At 39.7% G+C, this 23,203-nt stretch overlaps 1 protein-coding gene across 4 annotated transcripts in view; it reads right to left on the bottom strand.

Annotated features, from left to right (window-relative positions):
* LOC139945268 (thrombospondin-1-like) overlaps positions 1 to 23,203 on the bottom strand; it is a 139,516-nt gene that overhangs the window by 34,581 nt on the left and 81,732 nt on the right. The window contains exon 1 of one of the 4 annotated variants that reach the window (XM_071942603.1): positions 1,036 to 1,577. The exons of the other annotated variants lie outside the window; for them this stretch is intronic. The gene's annotated coding sequence lies outside the window, so the exon portion shown is untranslated. Of the gene's footprint in view, positions 1 to 1,035; positions 1,578 to 23,203 lie in introns of those variants that run through there. 4 annotated transcript variants of the gene reach the window in all.

The raw sequence follows: 23,203 nt of genomic DNA, 5'->3' as shown, positions 1-23,203 counted from the left end.
AAAGTTAAGACTCAACGCTCATCAAAGTTGCAGAAGGTAAAATCTTGCTACAACAAATTCGAGTGTTTTCAGATGCCTAAGAAATATTCAAAGACTTACAGGCCTGAAGCCTTTTGTTTTTTTGAGTGCGAGAAATGACCTCTTTCTCAAAAACTATGCCACTTACGTTACTAAGGGAGCTCTTTCTCACAATGTATTGAACTATCAACAGCTCCCGTTGAGTTTTTATGCTGACAATTATTTTGAGTAATGACCAATTGTGTCAAGTGATTTTGAATTCGGTAAACAACTGCCTCTGGCTGAACTAGTGAACTAGTGTACACATTAAACAACCATTCGGCAAGCCGTGATAAGGTGACTGGATATTTCAGTAAAGGTATTTTCTTTGAAGAATTTAGCAAAAGACTTCCACCCGACTAGCATATACACGCAGGAGGAAATTGCTGACACTTGTCTAATTGCGAGCGATCATTCTTTCAGTCTGCCGCTACGTACAGTAGAACAATTTCATTGCTGAGGTGAGTTAGCAGTGGAAATTTACACTGCTTACTTAGCGAAATTAGGAGCGAAATTAGCAGTGAAGATCGCTAACTTTTGCGTTCACGGGCAAAAAAAAAAAAAAAATTCGCCGTCTAATTTACAATTTCATATGACAAGGCTTGACCGTTTTGAAGCAACGGTGAACACTATGCACACTCCGAAATTCTGCACCGTAAACGCAGGTTTAACATTGGTTTGTAGATTTGTTTTCGTATCGTTATCACGTACACAAAAATAATAAAACAAATTAAGAATCAAATTTCAGAATTGTAAAACAAATATTGAAATCGCATCTGCGTTTTCCTTAATTTTGTTATTTGCATGCGGGTATTCCTGAATAACTCGGAAACTTCGACTCGCAAACTCGTTTTGTTTCACCGTATATTTAAATGATATACTCATCATCAGTTTAACTCAAGTTCTTAAATTTTTAGACACATGATTTTTACATGTTTGTAAAAAGTTGTGAAGTACACAGACAAAAAAGTCACTCACCGTTGAAGCAACGGCTTCACCTTCTAATATTCCACAGTTAAAAAAAAACTGTACGAGCAGTCAAAAATATTATCCCAACACAGTACAATTCCTTATGGTTTGGTTCAATCAAGGTTAATATATGCGTATTCCTTCTCCTTGAGAATATAGTAAGATCCTTTTTGGAGAACAAATTCCTGTCTTGATGAGAACGAAGAAAGTTACATCTGCCTGATCCAACCGACGTCTCGTTTGTGACTTCTTGGAGCTATGTCAATCGCTTATTGCTCGTCTGAGCCCCAAGTACAAACTTTTTATAACAATTGGCGAATTCCGCTGTTTAGCGTGTGCCAATCAAGAAGTAGGTACCCGGAAGAAGGCACTGACTGTGGATATCTCAGCCAAGAAAATGCTGAGCCACTTATGAAGGTTGAAACTGAATCGTAACGGTAGTCCACCAAAAACACAAATCTGTGTCTTGGATCGTGAGATTTGCTTCGGTCGAGTCTTCCTAAAATAATAAATCCCGTTGAGCAGCAAGGGAGAGTTTATAACTGGAGTGCTACGCCGACACTTTCCTGTTACCTTCTGTGCCAAGCGGGCAAGCTGAGTCCCAAGGGAACTTAACGTCTGACCAATCACCGCGTAGCCAACCTCGCAAGACACGCCCACTGTGTGGAAACCAACGCACGGCAAACCTCCTGTGCGTGGTTAACAATTGACCAATCACAGACGGGAGGAGTGGGTTGTTGCCATATACGGTTGTCACTCAGAAAAGTGAACACTTTTGCAACTCACACGTTTATGTGGAGAATTTGTTCGTGAATGATATTACCTTCAGACCACCAAGTGACATCGTTAAAACGTGACGACACCGCCAACGGACAAAACACGCCAGGAGTCACCTACACTGCGCATTTGGGATTCATCCTTCTCTTTTCTAGCTTTATGCTTCAGGTCAAGTTCAAGCAGACGAAGGAAATAATTATAGAGCTTGGGCACAACGGGGTCCCGTGGGGGTGTTTGCTTTTTTCATTGAGTCTGCCAAATGGGTCTAGGGTAAGCGGGCGACTCGTCCAAGTAAACACATCCGGTGTTTCAGTTGACAATAAAAAAGGGAAACTTTGATATGACCATTCCACGTGTTGCATTAAAGCCGTTGGACACTTTCGGTAAACAGTATTGTCCAAGGCCCACACTTCGTGTACCACAACTTCTATATCAAATAACAAACCTGTGAAAATTTTGGCTCAATTGGTCATCGGAGTCGGGAGAAAATAACGGGATAACCCACCCTTGTTTCCGCGCGTTTCGCCGTGTCATGACATGTGTTTAAAATAAATCCGTAATTCTCGTTAACGAGAATTGATATCGTTTTGCTGTTTTCTCAAAAAGTAAAGCATTTCATGGAATAATATTTCAAGAGAAGTATTTCACCACTACCTTCTGTAAACCCTGTAAGTAATTTGTAAATCTGAGAATTTTTTGTTTGTTTTTTGAACCGAAAGGTTCCAATGGCTTTAAGAACTTGACAAGCAGACAGTATTGCAATTCTGTTTGGATATGCTACCAGAACCTGAAAGTGTTTTGTTGCTAATACACATCAATTTAAGAATACAAATAGGTTGGCTAAAACTTGCCTGTCTCAACTAAAAGGACATTAATTCCGATGAATTTAGACTTAATAACAAAAACAGGCCACACCAAACTACTAAACCTATATATTTATATTTTGAGGTTAATACATTCAATTCTACTTTAATATTAAGAGCATCTTTCAAAAGTTGTGTATATTTCAGGGTTTTAAAGGGAGGATATTTTGATTCTTTATTCACGGGGGTGCCCTTACACACACAAACTTATGGGGTATTTTTACGATGGAACAATGTTACCCCACAAGGTTTTCTTTGTCAGAGTGGTACCCCACAGAGAATATATTAAGAAAAGGGAATAATACAACAGCAGTATCAGGACCTACCTATTGGATCCTGATGGATGTGTGTGTGTGTGTGATGCTAACATCATTTGAAAAACGAAAATTATGCCATTGCATCTTGGAGATTGCAACCTTGCTTTCACACATACAGATATCTACACGAGTCATGAGATACATTAACACAGATACTTAAAACTAATATTGTATTCTTGTCTGTTACAATTCGTATCATCGTATGCAAATAACACCGTTGACATTTTAAACGGCGACCTCCAGTTGGTGAATCCTTAAACCTGTGCAGAAGCATCATCACAACATACAATGGCGACATTGAAAACAACGGTACTGAAGGGACATGACTTTACACACTTCTTGTAGACTATTCAGCCAGTTCGGCAATTAAACATTCCAGCAGCATCTGGTGGGGTGTGCAGAACACATACGGGCGTTTTTGAAGACTGTTGTTTCGATATACCGTCATGAAACTTGTTTCCTTGACTCTTTTTTTTTACTTTTCAACTTGAACTGTATTGCCTCGAAACTTTCTTAAAACAATAAAACACTAAATGCGCCGCGTTCCATTGAGTTTACAGCAAACCCATTACTTTAGACAAACACGGCACTATATAAAATTGCTTCGTAAAAAGTTGAACAGGTATAGTTCATTCCGCTCTACCAGCCAGGCTGCTAGTGGATGATACCCATGCCTACATCCTAATGGACTGGGAGGGGGTAACCCTCTTTCATCAGCCTATAAGGAGTAGGTGACAACGGTGATTGTTGATTTAGTGATGCTTTATTTAGGTTGATAGTCCAAAATCGGTTAAATATAGCCCTCACCTTAAGCTGGCCGTCTGGCCCAGTGATGTTAGGCGATCTCGCATAAAAACAAACCACTATTATGTTTATGTAAGTCTGTTTGTAAAGGCTACACCCAAACGGAAGAGTACACCCAGTGTAATGTCCACCATGTCTGAAAAAGGTTAATTGGGCCATTAAAAACAAGACCTTCTGGACTAACGGGAAACTCATCCGAAATGCTTGTGCCCTCCTCCAATTATTTCCAAAATTGTCCATGGCTTTCCATATTCGACGTTTGTTTTGCTTGTTTGTTTATTTGTTTAGATGATCTCCCAACAAGGAACTCGGCAAAAATACTAACACGAGCATTGGTTTAACGTCTGCGAGTAATGAGGTGCACAAAATAAATAAATTGTGAGTGAGAAACTAGACGATAAAACTTATTATGTTCGACCGACCCGATATAATACCACACAACCATTTTTAAACTTTATACGTATATATCTAGATCATAATACCAAAAAGATTGGATTGTAAATTATACCTTTTTGAAACCACGGCTTCTGCCAGCTCCAGATTCGGCTCGGACTAGTTTGGCCCCGCGGTTGTTTTGACAAACTGCGCGTACTTTGAGTACGTGCTTAGGGCTTCAGACGAGGGGACGGAGCCTGTAACCGAATCCAAAGCCGAAGCCGTGGATTCGAAAAGGGCATACTTGTGTGTCCACTGCGTGCCTTGATGGACAAAACAGGCACCCCTACATGCAGCATGTAGCAGTAATAACGAAAAGTACAGCATCCCATCGATACCAACTATCCTTGACATAAACCCTCCCCAAATACCCAGTTATGGAATAGGTGAACACGCCAGGTGTTACCTTTTGACATTATTCAGCAAGCATTGTAAACCTAAACTGAGAAAGTAACTAAACACTTTTCCATTACACTTCCCTGGTAAGGTTTGATCACTTTGCCATTTCTAACATTCACACTCACGCAGGATTACTATTAAAACGGGTATATTTAGCCTAAATGAGAGAAACAGAACCGTACAAAGTGGGGATTTATAACAGCCAATGTTGCAAAACACGATTGCTCACATCACCGAACTATTGCGTTAAAACGCAGTCCTGTTGCGTTGCATCGCCGTAATGCATTGCTTTATACAACCATACTGAATTGCGTTATCTCGCTATTCAATTTCGTAATGTCGCTGTATTATTGCACAATACGATATACCGTTGCGTTATTTCGCTGTAATATTGCGTTGTTTCGCTGACCGTACTGCGCATAGTAGATGTGTATTGCATTATCGCTGGGTGTGGCGTTATATCGCCGTATTATTGCGTTGTTCCATTAACTAAATCAGCTCGTCATCATGCTGAAAGATATTTGAGCTCGACCTAAAACTCCGAAGTCGAATACCATAACAGTTTTAGTAATTGGTCTTTAGTTGTTTGACGAGAGATATCTTGTATTAGGACGAGTTGGCATCTTATAGTTTTATTCATTCCACTCGACGTGGGGTCTATTATCTCATATGGATAAGTGGGTGGCATTGCTGGGGCTTCGTAGTCGGTGGCACTACTGGAGCTCCTTAGTAGTGATACTCACAGTACAAAGCTCTCCACTTTCCGTTTCATATTCCTAACTTTCTTTTTTACATAACCGCTCGAGGCCTAAATAATTTGGTTGTCGAGTTATGCAAAGAAACAGAAATATACCGTTCCACTAATCGCACATAATAACAATACAATTTGTATAGCGCTGGTATCTGAAAATTTTTTATTTACTGCGCTATTCATATCTTGACATTTTGATTTGTTTGGCCTCAAAAACTGGATAGAATTTCCTACTTCACGTGTTTCCATTGTGAAGAAAACAATTGAGCGAGACAGCTGTAACTTCTGGGTTAGAAGCAATGGTCCATGTTTACGTTGTGGAACAGAGTACATTTTTGGGGTCGTCTATAGGCCTACATTATCATCAGATGGACACAAACATCTTGTGAACAATTATATCCTTTAAAGGCAGTGAAACACTATTGGTTAGCATACAACCTCACCTGGTAACGAGTAATTGAGAGAGGTTGATATTTTAAAACATTATGAGAAACGGCTCCCTCTGAAGTGGCGTATTTTTCTAGTAAGAAGTAATTTTCCACGAATTTGATTTCGAGACATCAGATTTAGAATTTGAGGTCTCGAAATCAAGCATCTGAAAGCGAACAACTTCGTGTGACAGGGGTATTTTTTCTTTATCTTTACTATCTCGCAACTTCGACTACCAATTGAGCTCAAAATGTCCCAGGTTTGTTATTTTACGCATATGTTGAGATAAACCGAGTGAGAAGGCTGGTATTCGACAATTACCAACAGTGTCCAGTGCTTTAACAAGTCTTTCATAGAACATTTCGTATTTTTAGGAATTCTGCGATCCAAGTGCACTTGGGTGTTCATTGGTTTATTTACATCACGGAACCTACACACGCGTAAAATAATGGGACAGTGAGAAACATATCTCATAAACTTTACTAAACAACAATACACTATGACTTAGTTCGTTATAATGACCTGACAGGTTATTTCGAAATTTAGATAAGATTAAAAAAAAAACTTTGCCTTTGAAATGACATTTGCAACCATGAATAGATTGATCAATGCATTTCTTTTAAGCTAAATGATAGAGCGAGCTCATCGTTCCACAACGCTGGATGTAATTACTTATAATGTTATTACTGCGTCTTGGTTCTTTATCGTGTTCGGTGTTGCTCAATACGGTCTGGTTATCCCCACCCTCCCACCACCCCCAATCGGCCCAATTGGGTTCAGCAAAGGTTTATCATGTAGGTCATATTGTGTCATATAAATCACTCTTTTTTTAATCGGAGAGGATAGAGGTGTGACAGTCAACGCGTTTTTATCGAGTATTTCTGGAAACCACTTATAATATTATTTCCAGCTGAGCGAGAAAATCATCCCGTATAAAGGAAGTGGACGATGGGCGGGTACGGATAAAAAAAGGGGCGATCAGTCTGGTACGAGAGCCTGTTTGTTGAAAAAGTTGAATACAAAATGCTTTACGGTGGGCTTGGAAAACGGGAGCAAAGATTGTATCGAACTATTCATATTTTCCCCTATCGATCTAAATGTGGGAAGGGTGGTGCAACAGTTCTGATAGGGTTTTACACCTGCCGCGACACCGTAGTGACACATTAATCAGGCTCAAGGAGGCAAATTTTACGGTAGGTTTGAGGCAACCAGCTGCAGTGCATACTACGGGACCACTTTGGTGGCACGTGAGTAATTTTCCCCCAAAAATATATTGGGCCCTAAGAAAAGCACATTCAAATGTGACTGTCTTCTTCTAATGTGTCTGAAACTGGTTGCCTATAAATTGCCTCATGGAACAGAAAGCCTGTGGATGTCCCTATCGAACAAGTCAACATCACCTTCTGTCGGTTAACCATGTAAACTGCTCTCATAAAGGAGCAGGTTAACGGGGATCTCGGGCTACGGGAGTGCGGAGCGAAACCCACCCGAGATATATGCCTGTGTGGTTTTTTTTTTCACAGAGCTCGGGAAAGCACTGGGTAGATACAGTGCTCAAACACACCGCTGTAAGGGTCAAACCAAAATCAATATTCTTTATCCCAATTCAAATTTAACATCTATTAAATCGTTTGCTAGAACAAGGGGTTCGAACTACCGGGCAATCTCTGTGACTAATTGGTAATACACTGCTCTAGGATTGCAAAGGTCGTGGGTTCGAATCCCACCCGAGTAGAATGCCTGTGATTTTTTTTTTTTCATAAAACCCATGAAAGTACTGAGTATACAGTGCTACACACATCGTTGAAGAGTAAAATACAAAATAATATACTACCCAGAATGTTCCATTCACGCATACCCCAAGACAGAATTCAGTAATATTTCCAGTTCTTCATTCAACAGTTGCGGCCTTCAAAGTTAGAATGGTACCATGTCAGTGGGATATTTTGGTGATTCTCAAAACGTGATAAATAGTGTGACAGGTGCCGGGTCAACTACTATGCACAAAGTCCTCGTTAATCTTGACGTAGCCTAGTTTGATGGCTATACTTTTAGGAATAAACGAATACAAACGATGTGTATTTAATAAATAAAAAACAGTCAATTCTGCAGCAGTGGTTCCCCCAGGGGCTCTATAATAAATAATTACAAATGAAATTAATGGCTGTCAGAGGACTTTTTATTTTACTTTGTAAACCACGTATATAGTGCCCCTGTATGTGTGGAAGATTGTTTATTGTGTGTATAGCCAAACATATCACAGAGGGATAACTAAACTGTTTAATTTCAGCTACAGGTTTGTCAAAGATAACAGATCATCACTGAATAGTTTCGGTCAGAAAACAACAACTGATTGTGAAGTTTATAGGCCTAGGCATATATACTTGAGCCATTTTTAACATGAAATTTTTCTCTCTGAAATTAAGTCATGTAATTCTGTTTGGAAAGCTGTTTCTGAAACCTCCTGCAAAAAAAACCCGAAGACGATTTCATTTTACAACCCAAATTAAGGAAAACCTCCGGAAAAGACCAAAGATTATTTCATATTACAACCAAAAATTAGGGACATTATGTTTACATGTTGAAAATGTGCACATTTTACACTATCTCTCCTGACACACAAACAGATTAAGCACAAGTTCCCACAGTTTGTTATTTTATATGTTTTGTTAATCACACAAAACATAAAAAGGTACGTGACTATATTTTGTCAGCTCTACAAGTCCAGTATTTTTAAATGCTTATTGTGGTCAGGGAGGACACGGTATATGCACCCGAATAGACAACCCACAAAAACAGGTGTTTAAAGGAACAAACGAAGGGAATGTCAATCCATTTTACTTTGGGTTTATTCAATGGCTCGCATATCTCAAATGTCTGAACTTTAAGTCACTTGCGTTCCTCGCTATAAATTATGATTATCAAAGTCAACTTGACAATGCGCAAGCAATCGCATAAAGCGCATTCCAGACAATTGGGCGCAATTTTTGAAACTTGTGGTTTTGATTTTGGAGACCCCTTTTTTTTCTTTCCTTTTTTTTTTTTTTTTTCTTTTTTTTACGACGTAAGGTCAGTAGTAGAGTGTAGGCTCCTAACTAAACCCCTTTTTTTTCTTTCCTTTTTTTTTTTTTTTTTCTTTTTTTTACGACGTAAGGTCAGTAGTAGAGTGTAGGCTCCTAACTTAAAGTTACAGGTTTCGTGTCAATGACATACGGTGGAGTTTGTGCAGCAGAAGTTGAACGGTGCTTTAATATAGCTTCACAGAGTGCTTTCCACTTTGAAACAAGTTTTGTCCTATTGGTGGATTTCGCTTTGGAACTGCGAACGTACGGGGTGGGGAGGGTGGGCGATCACAGACAAGTGTCTGAGCAAGACTCATCAATGGTGTGATTGTACAATAATTGTATATAGGTCAAATAACAACCCCCACAAGCGTGGATCTGTGAACATATAAGTTCGCATAACCATTGAGGTAGACATATTTCCCTGTTCCCTATTTGGACATGACAAACCATGAGGACTTGAAAAGGGATTTTTAACATTGTTGAATATTAAGTTTTTGTTTCTTAAGTGCGCAGAACTAAGGAATGTCACCCACAAAGTGCGGCAACACAGAGCTGAGGGCTTAGCGCCCTTGTGGGGTCTTTTGCACAATGTAACAATACCCCGACAAAGTTTATTCTCATACACATACAATGCTGCCTCATACACTACAATGGCAACAGGTATCCTGAAGATGTAGTGCAAACTCAACCACAACGAAGTTGTCCTCACACAGCGTGGCTTAATTCAGAAAAAATGTATTTGCAGACAAACGAAATAATATCACACAAACGAAAAAATATCACATACCACGCATTCAAAAGAAAACCTATGTTGTACTTCTTCTGTACACAAGACCTTGGAAGTGTTAAATGAACACTTCACATAGTTTGTTCAGAGTCAATTCTTCATCGGCTTATCCATATCATAGTGTGAAATGAAAACAGTGACAGATACAACGTCCATTCAACTCGATCTAGTCGAATGCATCTAACTTAAATACCACTTTGAAATTGCACGTTGAAGGCAAAATTACACATTTGGTCTTAGATCCGTTCGATTGTTTATAATTATAGATGAATATAATAAATCTGACATGTACAATTGTGGTCGCGTTTCTGAGATATCGTTAAAAATCCGTAGCGTAGAATACGCAGAAAAAATATTCCCTAAAAAGGAATACACAACCTGAAAAAAACATTAATGCAATAACGCTTCTCGGATTCAAATTGTAAGGCATTATAACGGATATCTTTTTCCACAACCCAGTTCTTCGAAGTGAATGTTTCTCAAAATGCTAAATCCTATCGGACTGCTGTTATGTAGGCCTCCAGTCACAAGCTTGTATTGTCGTTAATTTTAAGAGTAGATGATTATACCAAGATTCAACTACCTTCCCTTTAGGTTATCAAAACATGTTGCATGTTAAAATGCTTCAACCGACTGTGAGTTCGACGGCCGATTGATCAGTAATTGTGATCATGTTCTCTCAGTTTATGTCTCAACGTGGGGGAAAGGGACATAGAGGGAGTGAAAGAGAGAAGGTGGTCTTTTGTTCACTGACCGAACTAGATTCACGGAAGAAAACGCTCACTTCAGTTTCAAATTTCATTTGGAACTTTCGTTCTTCCCAGGCTTCAATAAGTATCGCGTTATCCAAATCAATCCGACGAAGATAAAACGTAACGAGATCTTTGAATTTTTGATGAAATTTGGGTGGAAATTTAGTCACAGTTGTTTGTAAGTCTAGTACACGTTAACGATAACATTGGTTGGTATCGGTTCACTTAGTAGTGCAATTTGGACTGGTTTCATAAAGTTGCTTCTGAATATTTTGGAGGTTGGGGATTTGTGATGCTTCAAAGCATTTGTTTGGCCGGAAAACATACATTTTCTAAGTAAATCAAGCACTTGTTGGTTTGATTTTGATTTATTTTTGTATCAAATGTATAGGTTCGTATTTTTCTTCAACGGCCGCTTGATCTTTACGAATATGAAATTGCCATTGATGACCTTAAAGTTCAGAGCAGACGAACTGTTGGTTCTTTTCTATGGTTAAACCTATCAACTGCACTTCTACATGAAAACTTGGTACATGGTGAAAGTCAAGCCCGCATTACTTTCATTTTTCTTTTATGGAACCCTCTCAAATTATTTAAGAAAAGATGATAAATCAAGGGCCAGAGAACGACTTACAAGGTAATAGCTTACCCAGGGCAGGGGGTACGGCTAGAGGTTATTCGGGAGGCGGGATTTGGGGTTGGAATTCGCCAATAAATCAACAGGAGCTATTCACCACAGTGCGGTAATGTTTTAGTTTTCTTTGCACCTGTTGTTCGTACGTATCATTCCAAAACTATTCTCAACTAATGCTATTAAGCCTTTGAAAGTTGTTCGTTACCACTTTGCCAAGAACTTATTGCTGACAGTCCAAAAGTACAAAATACGCATAAACTTACACCAATAGTGGATACACATTATTTCTTAAACCACCATACACTTTGAATAGTCCACAAGATTTGATACATTATCATCCGTAACAGAACCAAATTCAAAGAATATTTGTGCAGACCTACTTGAACGAAAACGACAACGAGTGGTCTTTGCTCACATGAGATGAAACTTATTTTTAGTTGTGAACAAAAAAAACCTATAGTTTTGAACCCTTTTGTCGTGCTTTTTTTAATTAAGATTCACGAAAAGCACTCTTGCGTCATCACTGGTCATAATTAAATATGGGAGTTCCGTTTTGTATTGCCGCTTCATGGTTCCAACAAGAAGAGAAAACAAAACACAAATGACGTCAAAGTACTGCCATTTTGACGCACTCTTTCAACGGCAAAATTGTTTCTATAGTGTTTCAAAACCTTGAGTTGGGGGCCACATGTTTTGATCGGCAATAACGAACAACTCGGAAGTGCACAAGTATGAACAGCATCCCCGCAACATTTTTGTCTGCTCATCAAGTAGTTGTGTAAGAGGCCCATTGGGCTCACACTGGTTAAGAGTTCGGCATCCAAGAGATGCTTAATAAAGAGTAAGGGTCGAATCAACCAAGAGCATCAATCAGCAACTCATGCTGGTCAGTACAGATGCGAAGAGCTTACCCCCCTTCCAGGAACACCAAACCGATTTGTTATTTTGCCCCTATCTATTTACTTCGTGTTTGTAGAAAAAACGTGGCAAAGTTATTTTATTGTAGAAGTTCAGCAACGACTCTTCAGTAGATCATAGATGTTACATTAGCATCGGAATAGAGAATATTAATTTCGGTTTTACCCTCTCATCGATCTGGGTTAGCACTACACTGTATACTCAGTACTTTATGGGGTTCAACAAGGAACCGGGGTGGGAAACGAACCCACGACCTTTGCAATTCAACTTCAAGAGCAGTGTCTTACCATCAACTAGACTCCTACCATGGAGGTAGAAAGGAATCATGTTGATGATGTTACCTTATGTCCCCTTCAAACGAAAAGGTTCTTCCACTGACCTTGACTTTTATTTATAACAAAGATCGAAAGTCGGTTGAGTCAGAGAAGTGTGACGTCAATAGGAACTTTTCCCCCTTTTACGTGAAATCTGTGTTTTTATCTTCAGCTGAAAAACATATAAACCACCAAAAAACCATACGAGCCGATTCCCGAATAGTTGTGCGTCAACAAGTGACGGAAGTCATTATTTCTAAAGTAGTTGTCCTTGCCTGGGGGTAAATACGGCTTCTCTAAACCCAAATACTCGTTGGGACCTACATACTGAGTTCACACACCATGCCACGCTCACCAAGAGAAAAAAGCCACATCGCTACATCAACTCAAAAACGAAAACATTTTCCACGCGTATGTGAGGTAGGACGAAATAACTGCTTCGAGAATTGCTTAATCTATAGCTTAAGAGTGCAGCTCTCTTATTTATCAGATCAAAATATTTGCAAGGTAAAAAGTACCCTCTTAAAACTCCATGGAGACTGACTTAATTCTGGAGACTGACTTAATGACGCGGTCATCTGCTTCAAAATTACCCAGAAATGTGTCAAATTAAATAGAAGGTAAACGTTTGGTGATCACTAGCACTCGATAAAAACAAACGTTAAAAATACAACAGCTTTCGACAGTATCAAGCATTTTGAGAATCATTTCACATCAAAGTGTTATCAGTTGTTACCTCCAATATTTGAATCTTAGAAACGTTTCTGTCAGATACAATTCTCAGATTGTGTACTCAAATCCTGTGTGGTTACAAATCGCTCCGGATTAAAGCCATTGGACACTTTCGGTAAACAGTATTGTCCAAGGCCCACACTTCGTGTATCACAACTTATATATAAAATAACAAACATGTGAACATTTAGGCTCAATCGGTCATCGGAGTCGGGAGAAAGTAACGGGAAAACTCACCCTTGTTTCCGCACGTTTCGCCGTGTCATGACAAGTGTTTAAAATAAATCCGTTTTTCTCGATATCGAGAATTGACATTGATTTAATGTTTTCTCAAAAAGTAAAGCATTTCATAGAATAATATTTCAAGAGAAGTCCTTCACCATTACCTTCTGTAAACCCTGTAAGTTATTTGTATATAGTAGAAATTTAAAAACAAATTATGTTCCGAAAGTTAGTGTCCAATGAATTTAACGGCGATATCTTAAAAAACGCTACTACCTTTTTGAAAGTTCCACAGGTTAGTTTTCTTGTATATCTATATTTACACAGTCACGATTAAAATAACCAAACGGTTCCAAAAAACAAAGGTATACTTTTCCTTTTATGTCTACTTTTCGTTTACGAAGGTTTAGAGTATTTCTAAATTGAGCAAAACTGTTTTTCTATAGCACTGGACTAAGGGTAACATTTGCCCCAATTAGGTCTCGTGAACAGGATGATACGCTGAACTTTAGAAAACACGTTCGACCTGTGTCATATATGAGTTGAAACATTATTGGATCGGGTGTAGCTGTCGGAAGTTGGCTCCACTTTGAAGGGAAACTCAAAGAGAAATGCCGAAATGCCACTTGGGAATCAACACCAACCAACAATAAAAATTATCCTACGAAAAAAGCACCGGCTCAAAATAATTGGGTAAAAAAAAAACACAATGTACGTGCTTGGCCACCAGAAGGAAAGTACGGATATCGGGTTTTTGATAAGCCTTTTCAGTTTTCTCTAGCGTCAACTTTTTCCCCGGCATAATGTTGCTTTTACACTAAAATAGCCACACGATGGCACGACTAGAGCTGATAAGAGGCCAACGCGGAAACAGAAATGCTACACATGTTTGTCCACGGGGTGGTATCGGTTTGCACAAGCACCGAGCACGCAGTGTCAAAAATGTAACATGAATATTGTCGACAAAAAAAACAACACATTGCTCAAAAAGTGCTGTTGGTGATTTTACGGGCTTCTCTGGGCTGGATGCAACCCAGCCGCGTGGGGGAGCCGATTGCCCCAAAACCACCGCTCCATGTTGCGGTAAACAACATTAACTTGAGACGTGAGACAGAGGGTTTCAACTAGTTTGCCACATGCGCCCCCAGATGAACCTTGAAATGTTCGCATTAATCATAATTTAAAAACGGAATGAATAGTAATCATTTTCACACCACTGGGAGTTAAAGCAGATGCGATTGGCCAGGCCACGCTCATTGGAAGTTCCCTCGATGCAGAAACACGGATTTTACTATTCCTTTAAAGACATACTTAATTTTTCAATAAATAGGGAAATTGAGTTGTAAAAAAATAATCTTTTAAAAATATATAAACACCATGAACATGCTGCGAAATTTGTAAAACTTATACAAGCAACCTCTTAATCGCCAATAACAACCGACAGGAATAACAAAGTATGATGAAGTTGTACCAGAACAACTTTTGTTTCATTTCAAGTTTGTGATGCCATTTCGTGGAAAATTTCCTGAAAAAAAAACACCGTCAGAACACAAACAAGGCGTGCCCGGGTCGCAGCTGCTTATCGCGGACGGGGTTCAACTCAACGTATCCCCCGATTACGTCCAATACACACGCGGCATCATGGAAGACGCGACTCTTGCGTGGGAAGCTAAGGAAATCTACAAGGAAACATCTGGAAATACGTGGTCAACTGTTCCTGAGTCGGGAATCTAGTCAGTGACAGACAACTATCTCTTAGTGAGATCCAGTTGGCTGTGGAAGACGTCCAGAAAGCTGACTTCGTTATACTACCATGCCCCATATGGGGCAGAGGGTATCCCCTTAATAAGCCATTTTGAGGTACTGGTAATCACAATATTATAACACTATTAGGTTTGTAGACACCCAAACCAAACAGTACACTAAAGGCTAATTTCCCCATACGTTAACACACTCTTTTCCTCTTGCACAGAGTTCCCCTAAAATCCAATAAAGACAGAGGGTGTACCATGACCAATATCGAATACCAAATGGATTTATGTGTCCAACAAACAGGGAGGGGGAAAGACACACGAGAAAAACTAAACCAACAAACGTCTAGTGATGTTCAGAATATACAGTTAGGTAAGTTGAATTCAAGGAACCTCATGGTGGGACCATAGAAAAAGGACCTCTGTCATGGTAGGACCAATGTGAATTAGTCGTAAGATGGCATTCAGTTTATAGAGCAATCGCGTGAATTGAAAATGCAAGGTTAACTTAATAGCTTTGAAGCAAAGCATTGCCACGGGCTGACGCGTATACGTCTAGAGCAAGAAAGCTTCACCCGCGGTTACATAATTTGGAAGCATTCAGCCAGATTGTTGTCTTCTTGTCAAGCCCGAAGCCCATAGGTAATAACCTGTCTCAATGAAGACATCAATGCAATATCGAGCAAGAAAGCTTTACCCTCAAAACAACACCAAGAGTGATTACATAATTCGAAAGCACTGAGTCAAAGTGTTGTCTTTTGTCGACCCCGAAGCCCAGGTAATAACCTGTCTCAATCCAGACATCGAGGCCGATAGGCACAGGCAGGTAGTCTTCACCTCAAGACCGTACTTGAGACAAACCTGTCACGGCTCGCTACTACCAGACATAGACTGTGTTTGTTTTGACTCCATCTCCTCATAACGCGTGTCCTTAACCGCGGTCATGTGTCAGTTTAGGCGCTGCTGGACCCCCAAACCCCCGGCCAATATTAGCACCAGCTGTGGACATTCCATTTACGCTCTTGGCACTAAGGAAGTGAGCTTATGTCCAAGGTATTCACAGGTTGATGACAATGCCTGGTTAAAACCTCTCAAATCAAGTATCATTTCTCATGGGGATCGGACAGAGGTACTTCAACTCTTGAATAGGAAAGTTTACGGTGCTTTAAATTAGTCACAAAGACTGAGTGTCCAGGCGGTGGAGGTATAAAGCTTAACGACCCCAAACCACACATATAACTTTGCAATGTTTTGGGCGGCTGGAATTATTTTATTGATCTCTGGGTATGCTCCTGCATTCCAAGAGCTGACCGACCACATGTGAGTTTTCTATAAATACAATCGTATAATTTATACAATGGTATACAATGGTGTAAAGAAATAGTTCACTTGCTCCCCGCAAGGGTCCAAGCATGAAAACAATGGGAACTTGCAATGCTTATAAATTGTCTGCTCAGCAGAAATGAGCAGGATACCAGTCACAAGTTGTACAAGTGACACAGCAGTTTGGCTGATAACCTTACTCTGGTAAGCACAATTGTGTTTTGCTAAGCAACTTTTTTGTGCTTCAGAAGCTCTAAAATTGGGTCCGGGCCTTATCCAAAAAAAGGGTAAACATGCTTAAAACTTAAAATTATTTCTTGAAATTATACTTTTGAAGTCCGTTTCTTGAAACGGAAAGAGGGCTTATCCCCCAAAAAGTTTTTTTCTGCGTAAACTCAAAATTCTGTCTTAAGTCCGATTCTGGAATCGAAAAAAAGAAGAAGAAGAAAAAAAGAGTACATTTCCCTCGCGTGTGTTGAAGACCGAGCGGTCCGTCTTGTCTTTCGTCAGGGTACTTACTACAGCCTGAGCAAACCGCCTGGCCCTAAAGAACCACACGAGACCCCTTTCAAAACGTCAATCAACAACTGACCCACAGAAAAAGGTGTCGATATAAAACTGGACCGGGCAAGAATGTTGACAAGAACTCAGAGTCAAAAGTTTAACATAAAGTCGATATGGACTACTGGGCAATCACACTTGGTGTGGTCAATTCCTCACACACAATTGGCATAAAAGCTGGTGGAATTTTGTTTTCGTATAGTTGGAGGCCATCGTCTTAGAACTGGCTATTGTCTCGTATGCCAAGAGGCAATGGTGTGTACAATGCCTCGATTTACCGAACAGATGAGAAATGTCAAGAACACGTTCCTGTCCTCAGAAACTATAATCTTAGTTCAAACCGTTTACCATTACCATGCTATTACCATGGAGTAGCTGTGTGGCAAATTTACAATTCTTCGACCTGTTGATAATTAGACCAACATTGGGAGGGGGGGGGGCAAAATATTGGGCAAAAACATGCTATTGTTGTAGTACCAAAGTACAAACAATTTTGAATCCTGTACAATGGGTTGCATTCCATAATAAGAAACTCTAAATAAATAGTAAACTTGCGGGAACAACCATGTGTAAATCTCTTAGGGTGAGTGTTGGCTCTAAAAAAAGGGCCGGTTGGGTCTCGACGTTTCGAACAGTATACTCTGCTCGTCTTCAGGGGAAAGGGTTGCATTCTGTTGCTACTGCTGCATAACCGGTTGGTACGGAATCAACGAGGATACCACAACGTCAACCAAATATTAGGCATGGTTATCAAGAGGAATGGGTAGATTTGTAAAGCCTTTAGCTTACACACCAAGTTCAATTCTAACGATCATACAAAGATGAAATCCCACAATGGTTAAGAGGTAGATGACGGGTATACCATCTTCAAAACCAGGTTGGTCTGAACATCGTGTTGGTGAATCTCAACAACTTTCTCACAGTGCCCACTCCTTACCAGTCTCAGAGGTGGTGACAAAGCGGGAGAAAATTAACCCTCTAACCCCACGGCCAATCTCCCGGGGTATGGTCCATCTGCTCAATACATTAAACCTGATGTATTGTTTAGTCCATCAATTCTAAACGTTATTCCAAACTATTTCCATCTAACATTTCATAATGGAAATGCCGGTTGCACATCGGGTAAAGACATCATCATAACAAAACACCACAACTTGAACACTAAAGGAAACGTTTAACTCGATCAAATATCCTATACATTCCTTGATTCGATTATTGATAGGCTTGGTTTTTTTTCTTTATCTGGGACCTTGTCTGTGATTTTTCGTCGTTGTCTCAAACCGCATCGAGGCAAGCAACCACAGGGATCATTCGGATATTAGCTGTTATTTTATGGTATTGAGGGGGTGGGATTTAGGATTGGGCATCCGTTTTGTTTTACTATTGTGTATTTTAGAAACTAACGACAATCAGCTCAACCAACCATCGTATCCTGAATAGTCTGCACGTAGCCATTTCGGCAAGCCCTAGACTGGTCCCCAGTCCGTATCCGCAAGGAAAAGGAGAAGTTAGTATTGGCTTTGCAGAAACAGCGATATCATTGGATAAAACGCACACCACATGTTTTTACAGTACATGTACATCAATATAATGATGTTTTATATGTAAACGTGTCCGTAAAATTGGACTTGAAAATTGGAAATGGATGCGAGATAAACGGTACATCTGTACCACGTGACCGTAAACCCATTGACGTTGCCTCGAGGTCACTCTCTGGCGTAACTCACGAGCCTCGAAGTGTGACGTCAGATGTTCAGACTAGGCAGGCCCCAGTGATGCGTATCCCAAGAAGGAAGCATGAATAACCAGTAACATCGGCCGCACAAAGACTTTTGACAGCAAATACACACTTACTACTAGCATCACTTAGGGACAACATTAAAAACACTGGACACTTGGTAATTGTCAAAGACCAGTAAAATGGCAGCTACGGCTACGGCTTCGACTGTTGCTAAAGGTGTTGCTAAGGACGCCCTGAACTTGAAACACAAGAACATTCAACTCTCACAACCCGAACTACCTCCACGAGACGACTTCCGATTTGTTGTATCTGATTTCCACGACGTACGACCACAAACAATAAATAATCAGTAAAACCAAATAAGAAAAGCGCCTTTTATGGTTCAATAATTAGGAAAAACTACTTAAAGGCAGTGGACACTATTGGTAATTACTCAAAATAATTATTAGCATAAAACCTTTCTTGGTGACGAGTAATGGGGAGAGGTTGATGGTATAAAACATTGTGAGAAACGGCTCCCTCTGAAGTGCCATAGTTTTCGAGAAAGAAGTAATTTTCCACGAATTTGATTTCGAGACCTCAGATTTAGAACTTGAGGTCTCGAAATCAACCATCTAAACGCACACAAATTCGTGTGACATGGATGTTTTTTTCTTTCATCATTATCTCATCGCAAGTTCGTTGACCAATTGAGCTCAAATTTTCACAGGTTTATTATTTTATGCATATGTTGAGATACACCAACTGTGAAGGCTAGTCTTTGACAATTACCAATAGTGTCCACTGCCTTTAAGTTTCTTTTAATAGTATTTTTCAGAAACATGAACACGTGAATGGTCACCAGAATCTTGCGTATAGTTGAATTTTCTCTTCACTCCTCAATGGATGAATGTACAAGCAATACTACATCATATTACATTTAAAACCCACTGCACACTAACCACAACAAACCGGGAAACCCAAGCCCAGAACGTGACTTGATTTAAGCCCAACTTGGAAGTAGCCGAGCCTACTTCCATGATAACGGATCCCTCGTCACGTCCAAGATGCACGAATCGCCCTAAAGGCAGTGACTTATTAATACTCGGGTCAGAGTTTGACGTAAGACTTTCAAAGTATTTTCTGTACATGTGTAACAAGCCAAATCTAACTAATAGAAAATACCACAAGGCGAAAGTCCATAAAACCGCCCGAACAAACACACAAGCTATTGGAGTTTAGAGCTATATTATTTTGACAAAGGGTGGATTTCACAAAGGTAGTCCTAGCTTAGGACTAGTCCTAGGCAATGCTAAGAGATAGGACCAGTCCTAAGTTAGGATGAGTTACTTATGACTGGTCATATCTCTTAGCATTGTCTAGGACTAGTACGCAGGACTGGTCCCATCTCTTAGCATTGCCTAGGACTAGTCCTATCTCTTAGCATTGCCTAGGACTAGTCCCAAGTTAGGACTACCTTTGTGAAATCCACCCCAGTTATGGTTGTACGTTGTCATTTATGCACGTTTGTATGTAGTACATTACTACGGCTGGCGTGCGGGCCAATCAGAGACGCGTCCATTTTAACTGAGGGTGTAAATATTTTCAAATACTGTGAATCAACACTGTGTTGTGTAACGGCTCGTGCACAAGTCTAATGTCAACTGGACATTATTGGTAATTACTCAAATTAGTTGTTAGCATAAAACAACTCACTTTGGTAAAGCCCAATGGCGAGCTGTTAATAGTATACAAAATTGTGAGAAACGGCTTCCTCTGAAGTAACATAGTTTTTTTTGAGAAAAGAGGTAATTTTTCACTCAAATATTAAAATACTTCAGGCCTGCAGCCTTTTATGTTAGGCATCTGAAAGCACACACATTTGTGCTTATGTCTTCCCTGACCTTTTTACACTAACATTTATTTAGGCAACTGAGAGAGAAACAATCCCTCCTTCCACCGTACAGTTTTTGAAATGCCCTACTTGTAAATAATTCTAAATCTTCCACTGTAATGTAGCTTTAAATTCAGAGTTACATGTCTTTCATGACCCTTTTGCACACAAATTTATTTACGCGATCAAAAGAGAGTTTAGCCCTGTTTTTCACCACAAAATGTACTTAACAAATGTACACACAAATGCATGTTTTATATATGCTTTTGAGTATGGTAATCCGAAATCTCCCACTCACATATCTTTCAATTCAAGTTTGTTTCATTGTATGTCTTTCCTGACCTTTTTACACTAACATTTATTTTGGCGATCGAAACACAGAGTTTTGTCCTGCATTCCAAACATCACAGTTTCTGAAATGACCTACTTTCAGACCTAGAAAGGCTGCTGTGTCAGCAACGAGCACCATGTAGCGAGACTCCACCAGTACCGCGATATAGAATTTCTACAGATGATATCATGACAAATCCTAACAGTTAAAAACAATAATCCTTACGGATCAAGGTCCTTTCCACCCATCCTTTTTTTTTTTTTTTTTTGGGGGGGGGACACTGCGGCTCGATTTGATACCCAGCTGCGCTTCGTAAATACCGCGGGAAACCCCGTTACAAATATTATCATAACGGAGTAATGCAGTGAGAGAAGTTGCAAAACTAGATCGGATCATCCTTTTATAGGTTTGAGTTGCACAGAAAATTTTTTCTTCCATGGCTCTTCCATGGCTCTTACAGCCTAATTCAGTGACTGCGATCACCGTTCTTCGTTTACAAGACAAACGCCGAATGCTTGGACTGGACCCAATTTCATAAAGTGTAAAGTGGTGTAGCAGAAAATACGGTTTATGAATTGAGGCATTGCATGATGAGGTATCAATATATATTTGATTTGGAGAAAATTGTGTGCTTACTAGCCTCGTGAAATTGGGCCCACTTCAAATACACTTGACGTAAGCGCAGAAGTCACAGCTTACGTAAGCGCCGAGTATTTGCTTACGCTAAGCAGAGCCATGCAATCGGGACACGATTTGATTGATATGACATCGTTGCCGTGAAACAACGAGGGTTTGTGTCTGAGTAGAAAAGTATTTATTTAGGACAATCGAACTCTCTGACAATCGAGCTCTTTTATTTATCTGGGCGGCCAAGGCCAATAACGCTGAGTATAGAATACTGTCTGAACCTAACAACCAGTTTGGTGAACACACAACAGTTACTCGAGACCAACAGTTACTCGAGAATTCATAGTAGACTAAAATCTATACTATAAATCAGAGACGGGAAAGGTTGTTTACATCAGATGTATGGAGAACAAAAACATTCGTCACTTGAATGAGGCCTTGGAGAGAACTTTTTTTCTATAAATAGCAACTTTGGGAAGATGTATATATAAATATTAACAATGTTTCTTAAAAGGGTCTGCATATCGTATGGTAATGGTTCTGAAAATTAAAGGCAACCTGGGCCCAATTTCATAGCGCTGCTTAGCGGCCGATTTTGTGCTTACTTTGCAATTTCTATTTCATAGCGCTGCTAACCGTAAGTACACGAAAAGGCATGCTAACCTTCCGGTGCTTACCGCACGAAAATAAATGACGTCACAATGCAAATCCACGGTAAACACGCAATATGGCCGCCCGATTGTTCTGCTAACCTGTGAAATACGCTAAGGCTTAAGCAATTTTGTTTCTGCTACAGTAAGCACGCAAATTTGCTTACCGTTAAGCAGCGTTATGGAATTGGGCCCTGTTAAGAAGTAAAGCAGCTTAGTAGAGTATAGCATTTGAGAGACTTTTCACTTCGAAGTAATATGGTTATGGGAAAACAGTTATACCACCTTTTATCCACATACGTTTGAGTCCGAGAAGCGTTACTACAGTAACGTTTCTCAGACAGTGTACTCAACGTGCAGATTATTTTTCCGGGTTTCGGCATCATCTCGAAAACGCTACTACCTTTTGAAATGAAACTTCCAAAGGTTATCTACATGTCTATATCTACAACTATTTATAGGATTATAAGATTCCAATTACCAGACGTATACAATACCTTTAAGGAGAATCACTTTCAAAGTTTAAGTTCTTTCCCCGAGGCTTATAAGATAAGAACGTCTCTAAAGTCCTCCACTCGAAACGAAACTGTTCTCAGAAAGAAACATGTCATCATCAAGTCCAGCGGAATGTTTTTATTACTTAGAAGCAACCGAAGCATGAGGGGGAAACATCGCCGGGGCTCTTATCGATGTTCACAGAGCTTCCGTTTTGAAGCCCTGGAACCGTTACCTCACGGGCTCCAAGAAATTTTAACACGGTGTTCCGTCGAATAGAACTGTTCTCAATCACTGGGACACAAAGGTAATCTCCGTTTAGTGTTTAGTAACGTGAGAGGGTCCAAATCCCGTGCGTCAATAAATACAGGTAAAATATATTGCAATCGGAAGTTTTTCAGAAGCTGTTACATCGAATGATGCCTTTGGCGATAGAAAATAAACAAAAAACATTGATAAATACGGTAACAGATGTTGTTATTTTATCCATTGGGGATAAATAATATAATTTGTTTTGATCCTTACACTGATGTGTATTGAGCACTCTTTACTCAGTTTTCCCGAGATCTGTGAAAAAAGAAATCCACAGGCAAATCACTCGGGTTGGATTAGATTTTTTTTTTTTT

The sequence above is a fragment of the Asterias amurensis genome, chromosome 1, assembly GCF_032118995.1.
Source record: "Asterias amurensis chromosome 1, ASM3211899v1".
Classification (NCBI taxonomy): Eukaryota; Metazoa; Echinodermata; class Asteroidea; order Forcipulatida; family Asteriidae; genus Asterias; species Asterias amurensis.
Note: the sequence above shows the minus strand (reverse complement) of the source record. Positions and strands in the feature narration are given on the sequence as shown.